The sequence below is a fragment of the Gossypium arboreum genome, chromosome 5 (genome assembly GCF_025698485.1).
Source record: "Gossypium arboreum isolate Shixiya-1 chromosome 5, ASM2569848v2, whole genome shotgun sequence".
Taxonomy (NCBI): domain Eukaryota; kingdom Viridiplantae; phylum Streptophyta; class Magnoliopsida; order Malvales; family Malvaceae; genus Gossypium; species Gossypium arboreum.
In genome coordinates, this window is record NC_069074.1 from 26,901,160 (window position 1) to 26,909,610 (window position 8,451).

The 8,451-nt window shown below is 31.9% G+C and overlaps 1 long non-coding RNA gene across 1 annotated transcript; it reads left to right on the top strand.

Moving 5' to 3' along the window:
- The first annotated feature begins 4,966 nt into the window (after positions 1-4,966).
- Positions 4,967-7,533, top strand: LOC128293165 (uncharacterized). Its single transcript, XR_008283262.1, has 4 exons — positions 4,967-5,097; positions 5,570-5,657; positions 6,201-6,281; positions 7,286-7,533. It is a non-coding gene; the product is annotated as an uncharacterized LOC128293165 (long non-coding RNA).
- The last annotated feature ends 918 nt before the right edge of the window (positions 7,534-8,451 follow it).

Genomic DNA, 8,451 nt, shown 5'->3' on the forward strand with positions numbered 1-8,451 from the left:
AGAGAGATGCACCATGAAGAACTGATGATCATCGCTTATAAATGAAATTATAATAAAATGCCTTGAATTACATTTAGCCTGAATGAAGAAAACATAAATAAAAGGCCTTGAACTACATTTAGCCTGAATGAAGAAAACATAATTGGGTTGCTGTTGTATTTTCACTTTTATATTTGTTAAAGTAGTATATAAAAAAAAAGTAATAATACCATATGAATTTACCTTGTCAGAACAAAAAACAAGCTGAATCTTCAAGGACTAATCGAAAATTTTAGTTTTTCCCCGTTTATCTCTGATTTGATCCAATTATTTATCTAAATAATTATTTTAGGCAAATCATCAATACCAAACATTTTTATATTATGCCATGATATCTATGAACCTATATAATTGATTTATTTTTACATCTCTAAAAAATTATATTTTATTCAATTTAGTTGCTAAAATTGAAATAACCATAATTTTGAATTTTAAGCCTTAGTTTAAAAATCAAATTCAATTACATCCCTTATGGACTCTCTATTATCTATTTTTACTGAAATTTCACAAAAATCATATTTTATTCACTTTATCCTTATATGCAAAATTAATAATTAAATTTTACAATCTAGTCCTTTTTCGTAATCTAAGCTTAAAATATGTCAATTTAACACCAATTTCTTCAAGAAATCAACAAAGGGAACTTTCAAAAACTATAACATCTTTGCAAAATTGGTACATGGGCTAGCTAAATTAAACTCCCTTGACATCAAAAACATAGAAATTATAAGAAAAGGGATTGGAAAAGCTTACCAATAAAGGGCTAAATGCTATAGCTTCAAAATTGGATAGTGAAGGAGATGAAAGTGATGAAAACTCCACTAATTTATTCTTTTATATCATGATTAAAACTTAATTGACTTAGTTTTATTAAGTTAATCATGTTTAATTAGCTTAAGTCACCACCATCCACTAACTACTATTTACTACGTGATTGTGGTTTTAAAATGTCTTAATTATCCGTCTTAGGACTTTCAAATTGTGTAAGAGTTTAAACATAAACCATCTAGTGTTTACGCAATTTGATATGGAAATTCAAGTGACACCATGGTGCCTTTGTTCTCTTTGAGTATGGAAGTAACATAGTATTCTATTTTTATAGGACATATACTGTGTAGATGCTGATGGTGCTCTTTTCGACACTGCATTACTCTCAGTTGTTTTTGCCTTTTCTCATTGTAAGCGTTTCTCTCATTTTCATCAAATATTGTAACATTAATTCACCATGCCACTAAATATAATAATACTTGCCGAAAACAACCAACCTCTTCCATGAGAAAGAAGATTGACAATCAGAGGTAAAACAATATTTGGGATGGTTATAAAGAATTTGGATTGTTAGAAAGAATTCTAAAAAAAGGACAAGACATTAAAGCATTTTCCATGTAGTTTAGCATGACAAATCCATTTCATCCTACTTTAATTACTTATAAAAATGTTCTCTTAATTTTGCATTCAATTAAATTTTGGCACGATAGTTTGGAATCTTAATTTTACATTCAATCTAATTTTGTTTGGCAGGGCAATTTGGCATTTTGGCATGACAATCTCCTACACAAATTCTATATAAACCCTATCACAAACAATGCAAAACAATCATCAACAAATCAATATACAAAATGGGAGAGAAATAAAGGGTGTTGATGTTCTATTTGCTGTTGGGGATCCTTGTTAGTCCCTTACGTTAAGATGTTATAGCACCCGTCCCGATTGGGTTAAAGTATATGTTTTGCTTAACTACCAGTGTCGCCAACGAAACTTCCCTTAAGGATTGTATTGAATATTGCCTGGTGTCCGAAGCACTAATGGAGACTCTGGAGGAAACCTACCTTACGAGCAGCTTTGGATTTTGCATAGTTGGGTGTGCCACCACGATGTGTTCGAGGCTAAGCAGCCAAGGGACGGTGCCTGGTAGTTTTCCTTTTTTCTTTTTATATTAATATTTGATGGTAAGTAAGTATGTATATTAACTTAACAATTTGTTTTGTTTTTGTTAGCTGCAACAGAACTTGCAGGCTGCGTCAATACTTGCGTAGAGAGATGCACCATGAAGAATTGATGATCATTGCCTATGAATGAAATTATAATAAAAGGCTTTGAATTACATTTAGCCTAAATGAAAAAAAAACATAATTGGGTTGCTGTTGTATTTTTAGTTTTATATATATATAAAAAAGTAATAATACAAGTACGTCTAAACTACTGTAACCCAAGAATCACAGTGATGTTCCTTGTTTGTTGTCTTGTTGGATCCTTCATGTTATATTATTTAATTGATCTTAAAGTTTTCTTTATTTTTTGAGGATTTTATGTAATGGGGCCTCTATATTTAGGAAAAGATATGCTAAATGCACCCTAGAATTTCTTCAGTAGCTCACCTACAAAAGCAGATTAGTTGTTCTGAGTGCACAATGCCAAGGCTTCTTGTAAGTTATTTGAGCCAAAATCGCCTTTTTTAACACCAATAAAAATCGGGCTGTTACATACACATTGCCCGACCAACCATGTCTCATTGGCTTGAAAAGAAACGTGCACGTAGCCCTTAAATTTGGCCAATTAAAAATCTATAGTGGTAAGACTTTTACAATTTAGTCATTGTATTAAAATTAACTATTAATTTTACAAAATTTTTGGACAAAACTTTAATATATTTTTTACACCAAGTCCGTAAATATTCAAACTTAATATTTATGGACCTGGCTTAAGGAATTGGGGTTCCAAAATCACATTTTCTAGCACCATTGAAAATCGGGCTGTTACATACAGACATCCGGGCCTACCATGTCTCACTTGCTTGAAAAGAAATGTACACGTAGCCCTTCAATTCTGGGTTCCTTTAAAGGATCTATCTTAAACAAAGCATGCTTTATTTCTTCGTCTAAGATAACTGGATTAAGCATAGCTAAATCAGATGCTCCCAATTGTGAAAAATGATCTTTGATAAAAAATCGGACAATGACCCTACCCTCATCAGCTTATAAAGTAATAAAAAAATGTATTGCCTCTAATTTCAATGTCTCATAATCAAAACACTTATCTCTATTCTCTAGATGAAGACTTTTGATACGCTTTCTTGTAACAACCCGTTTTTCAGTGGTGTCGAAAATAGTGGTTTCAGGACCATAGTTCTGATGAGTGAGTCTGTTAATATTATTATTTAATATTTATGAGTCAAATATAGTAATACAGTGAATCATGATATGATAGAATTGTTAATTGGTCAGTTAGGCACATACAAATGGTTTGTACTAAAAGTTAGTGATTTTGGAAAATGAGTTATCTGAACCTCATGTTTGTAAACCGAGCCTGTAAATATTTCCATTGAATATTTATAGACCTATTATATAGGTGAATTGAGGTTGGGTCCGAAAATTTTGGTGTTTAAATAGTTAATTAAGGAAAAACGATTAAATCGTAAAAATTGTAAAAGTTAATTAATACTGATTTTTATTAGTTAAAATGCTTAATTAATAAATTTTTTAGGATTTAAAAGGAAATTAAACCCTCATTTTTTATAATAGACAGTTTGAGCATGTTTTGGATAGAAATTATGAGTTAATTATAAGGGTAAATTAGTAATTAAATTAAATGTTAAATCTTAAAGTGAGGAAAAGTCTTTATCTTCTCCATTTTTTTTCTTACAATAGAAAATCACCATTTTTGAGTGAGGGGAGAATCAACCAAGCTTCCTTCCTTGCATGTAAATCCTCCGGATGCCCTTTTTTCGTAATTTTTATGTTTTTGAGATCATTGTAACTTAATCTAGCTAAATTGTACCTCCATTTTCAAAATTTTTAAAGATTTTAAAATTTTATATTGTTGTTTTTGAAGCTTTTTGGATGATTAATGGAAGATTTTGAAGCTTGGAAATGTTTTAGGACTATTTTGTTAAGTTAATTTTGTTGGTTTTGCATATAGGGACTAATTTGTAATTATGAAAAAATAACACAAAAATTTGTAAATTTAGCATTTAAAGGGTTTTATAAGGATATAATTGAAATTATAATGAAAAATGAAGTTCAATTGTGAAGTTATATTTGTTTCAATTTTAGGGTCTAAATTGAATAAAATGAAATTTGCAAGGAAATTATGTAAAATGAAATTAAAAGGTTAAATGCATGCATTTGAGTGTCTTAATGCATTTGGAATTTATAATTTGAATTTTAACTATTATATAGATCAATTTGTTGATAACTGGGGAAATGAGAAAACTATAGAATAGTCCTTACGTTTTAGTTTGTTAGTTGATTGTCGTAGATAAGTTCGTACAACTTATGATCAGTATAAATTTTGATCAATTGCATTATGAATACTTGTATATACTTAATGAATCTTGAATGAAATAGCATTGATATAAAAGTTAAGTTTTGACTTAATTGAAAGGTAATTAGATGTGTACATGAGAATTAAACCCTATGTAGAGTATTGCATAATATGGAGATGAATCTTTTACATGTTTTAGTTATTGGAAATGTAGTGATAACATGAATGTACTGAATCTTGAATAAGTGCTCCTAATAGTACTTTCGTACTCCAGCTAACACTACGGTGCTCCTGATAGCACATTTGTGTTCTTGTTAGCACTACAATGTAACAACCCGATTTTGGGCCTAGTCGGAACAGTGGTTTCTGGACCACTATTTCAAGGCCAGAGAAAATTATTTTAGTATTATTTTATGTGTTATAATATAATTTTATAAGTGCATGTAAATTTTGGTAAGTTAATTTTAGCAATTTCTAGTCCAATTTCGAAAAAGGGCTAAATCGCGTAAAAGGTAAAAGTTGTGTTTTAATACCTAAAGGTGTTAAATTGCCTTGTATCTTAAATTGGGGGTATTTAAAGTGAAATTAGGCCATTGAAAGTGTGATGGCCGGCCATGGGAGACAAAATTGTTGAAAAGTCAAAATTAGGTGAAATTTGGTCACCAATTTTGACTAGTTTTATTATTAACAAATCAAAAAGAAAAAGCTATCATTTTTCTCTTCTCCTTCACCGAAATATGCAGCAAAGAAAGGGCTTTGAAGCTGGAAAATTTCAGCAACATATTTCCCTTGCTTGTAAGTGATTTTAATGTCTTTGCTTGATGATTTTTACATTTTTGGAACCCCTAAAGAATGAGCTTTCATATGAGGGGTCTATTTTGCAAAATGATGAAGAGTCTAGGGTTTTGCCATGAGAGTAAATGTGTTGTTTTCTATGTTTTTATGGAATATTATGAGTCCTAGTTGTCTAATAAACAACTTTTGTGAAAGAAATTGCATGAAAACACCTTAAAAAGGGCTAGATTGCTAAGTTGTAAAATGAGTTGTAAATGTGTGAAATGGTTGAAATTATGAGTTGCTATAGTTATGAAAATGGTTCATCTAGACTCAAGGAGTAAAGAAATGTGATAAAAATTATTTTACGAGCCTAGGGGTAATTTGGTAATTTTGGCAAAATATAGGGGCAAAATTGTAAAAATTGCCCAAGTGTGTCAATGGACTAATTTGATCAGTACATTGTTTTAATAAGTTGAATGTGATATTTTAGATGATGAAAATCGAGATTTGGACCTAGAACGGAAAGAAATCGATTAAGGGATAATTACGTCTTTTTTTTTCACCTTTGTGGTATCGAGGTAAGTTCATGTGTAAATAAAGTAGCATAATTGTTATTTTTAAGTTATTGATGTTAAATATATGATATGCTGGTTTCTATCATGAAATATATGCTTTGTGGTTATTTTCGAATAAAATGCAAGTTATGTGTATTATCTGTTAAATATAAAGTGCTACCGAGTATTGGTTTCGGTATTTTACGGAAGATGGCAAGGAGATATGTTCGAGGAAAATCCCGTTTGAACCTTAGGAATAAATTAGGATACAAGTGACATGTCACTAGGATGGTTGAGCATCCGAACTCGTTGAGTTGAGTCCGAGTTCACTTATGGATGCGAATGTTCGAACTCGTTGAGTTGAGTCCGAGTTCGTGAGATGTAACTAGGCATCCGAGCTCGTTGAGTTGAGTCGAGTCCGAGTTCACTTATGGATGAGAATGCCCGAGCTCGTTGAGTTGAGTCCGAGTTCACTTATGGGCGGGTTACATGGTAGCTTGGTTACATATGTGGCACTTATGTGCAAACTTTCCATGTATCCGAATTATATTCCGATGTGTTCAACAGGTAAAATTCTACTCAAATGGAGGAATACTCGAGATGAAAGGGACATATTGGTAAATGTTGTGAAATGGATACTTTGAACAGGTATGTACTTAACCTTCGGGTTGAAAACTCGACATAACAACAATATGGTAAGATGATAAATGAAAATGTGATATGAATGTCTCGGTGATGATTATACAAACGATGTTGTATTAATTTTGTGAACAATGATCATGAATGAGTAATTTAGCCTTGACAGATTTGTGTTACTGCAGTAGTGTAACTTTGAAAATACACTAAAAATAGTGAAAAATGAGTTAGAGGCAGAATAAAATATGGGATTAAAGCTTAATGAGTCTATTTTCACATTAAAGAAACAGGGGAAGAAAAAGAATTCCATATTGTGTGATATTTGAATTCTTGTGAAACAAGGTCTAAATGAATTAGAGATCCCCTGTTCTGAATTTATAAATTCACCAAAAATTGTACAAAAATTATTAAGAGTCATACCTTACATGTATGGATTCCTTATTGAGTCTATTTTTAGGGGAAATAAACTCCATGGTCGTTGGAATTTTGTACAGGAAGAAATTCAGTTTGTAGTGCACAGGGGTCAGAGTGGTCATACCCTGAAACAGGGGAGACTTTAACTAATAAACTGTACTAATTGGCCAAACCAAAAATTCTAGAAAAAAATTAGTAAGTAGACATATGAGTCTAGTTTCAATAGAAATAGACAAGAACATTATTCGAGTCTTGTACTATGAGATAATTGAACTTTAGTACAGAAGGGTCGGAACTGTCAGACAGTGAATCAAGGGTAACTTTGAGGAATAAACTGTACTATTTGGCTTAACCAAAAATTCTGAAAATTTTATGGAAGAAATTAAAATAAGTCTAGTTTCAGGGAAAATTAACGGAACTTAATTCGGAGTTTCGTAACTCCAGATATAAATAATTTAGTGACTGTTGCTCAGAAAGACAACTTGTAGTGAACTTGAGAATATGTTGTAAACATTGATAAAACAAGTTAATGGGTGCTTATTGTTTTCATATGAACTTACTAAGCAAAAGCTTACCCCCCTCTTCTTTCCCATGTTTTCTAGAGTTTCCAGGTTAGCTCGGGTTGGAGGCTGTCAGAGATATTATCACACTGTCAAGCTAACGCTATTGGTGTAGTAATTTTAAGTACTTTGAGCCTATGGCATGTATAGGAGTTTAAATATTAGAGTATGTGATATGGCTTTAACCATATGTGTTGGCCTATTTTGATTATGGGGTTGTAAATCTATTTTAATTATGCATGCATGTGCTATGGTATTATGTGATGAGTTTATAATGATTATAGTATAAATGTGGTAAAGATGTGAGTAAAATCTATGATATCTATTACATGTGAAATTGCCATAATCATGACATGTTAGGAATGTTTAAGTACCTAATTTTGCCACGTTGTATGTTATTGTATAAGTATGCGTGTATCTATTGTGAGTGTGACAAAATGGCTTGAAAAATAGCCTTGTATTTGTCCAGGTTTTTGGACACGGGTTTGGGACAAGGGCATATCCCTAGCACACGGGCGTGTGCTCTATACCCACACGGGCATATGAAGTCTTGATGCAAAATATTTTCTAAGTTTTTCATAAGTTCTCGGTTGGGTCCTGAACCACTCCGGATGTATGTTTTGGGCCTCGTAAGCCCGTATATGGGACAGATTGTATGTGAAAATAAATGTTTTTAATTATTTGAGATTTCATGGCCCTATTTAGTATGAAAGTGTTAGTAAAAGTCAGGTAGCACCTCGAACTCCGTCCCGGCGTCGGATACGGGCGAGGGGTGTTACATTTAGTGGTATCAGAGCATGGTTTAGTCGGTTCTCGGACTAACCTAGCGTAAGAGAGTCTAGCTATACATGCCATAGTATTACTCGTGATAGTGTGATATCTCTCGGCCTTAACAAAATTGTTGGTTAAGACAGGAATGAATTTGAACCGAGCAAATCTTGATAAAGATAAGAGTAAAGTTGAGATTATTGAATCATGCTTGTGACATGCTGAAAATGGGAATGTTATGAAAAGATATTCATGATTTTCATATGAACTAGTATTCACTATGTGATACTCTTGAGTTAAAGAATGTGAAATAGTGGAGTAAAACACAGTTAAGTTGTGAAAAACGTTTTTATGCATGTTAGTATTCATACGATGTTAAATGTCCAACTTGATTTGGCCAAGTGTTTATGAAAAGAAAGAAATTTGCTTGAAGTGACAGA